This window comes from Frankliniella occidentalis, unplaced genomic scaffold (assembly GCF_000697945.3).
Source record: "Frankliniella occidentalis isolate FOCC.00 unplaced genomic scaffold, Focc_3.1 Scaffold529, whole genome shotgun sequence".
In the NCBI taxonomy this organism is placed as follows: domain Eukaryota; kingdom Metazoa; phylum Arthropoda; class Insecta; order Thysanoptera; family Thripidae; genus Frankliniella; species Frankliniella occidentalis.
The window spans coordinates 23723-24327 of record NW_026267646.1 but is presented as its reverse complement, the minus strand read 5'-3'; positions in this window follow the sequence as shown (position 1 = coordinate 24327).

The window sequence follows — 605 nt, the reverse complement described above, 5'->3', positions numbered from 1 at the left end:
TACTTGTAATATATATTCCTCCGTACACGGCCGAGGGGAGTTGACGACCCCTCGGCTGGCGTGGGTTGGCCGGTGGCAGAGATACTGCGGCTGGTGGGCGCTCTGGCGGTCGAGTCCCTGCACCGCCAGCTCGACTCGTCGGCTGCTCAACTGGAGTGGAAGAGTCCCTGGAGATGCGGCCGGCGACGTGGTGTAGCCGCTGCTGCTGGCGGAGCAGCCGGAGGCCAGCCACCGCATGCTCATAATTTACCGTTGGTAGCTATAATAATAACTCGTAAGCAAAAAACCAATTGTAATAATTGTTCGTATTCGGGTCGAATTTGAACATTACAGTGTCCGAAGAAAGAAATGGTTGTTCGTGTCCGTTCGAAGATTTTTTAATCAAATTTTTTCGAGTTCGTTCAGATTTGAATTGGCCTCACCTTAATAGGCATGCCTGCATGGCGTCGAAAACGTCTCGTTGAAGTAGAGAGCTCTCACTGGGACACAGCCTCTTCTAACTACTACTCGATTTTGGAGAAGCCATAATGGTCTAGCACGACACCCACCGACCTTAAACCTGGCAATGCGGCGGACGGTCGGGCGCGGATTTAGGTAGAGGGGTG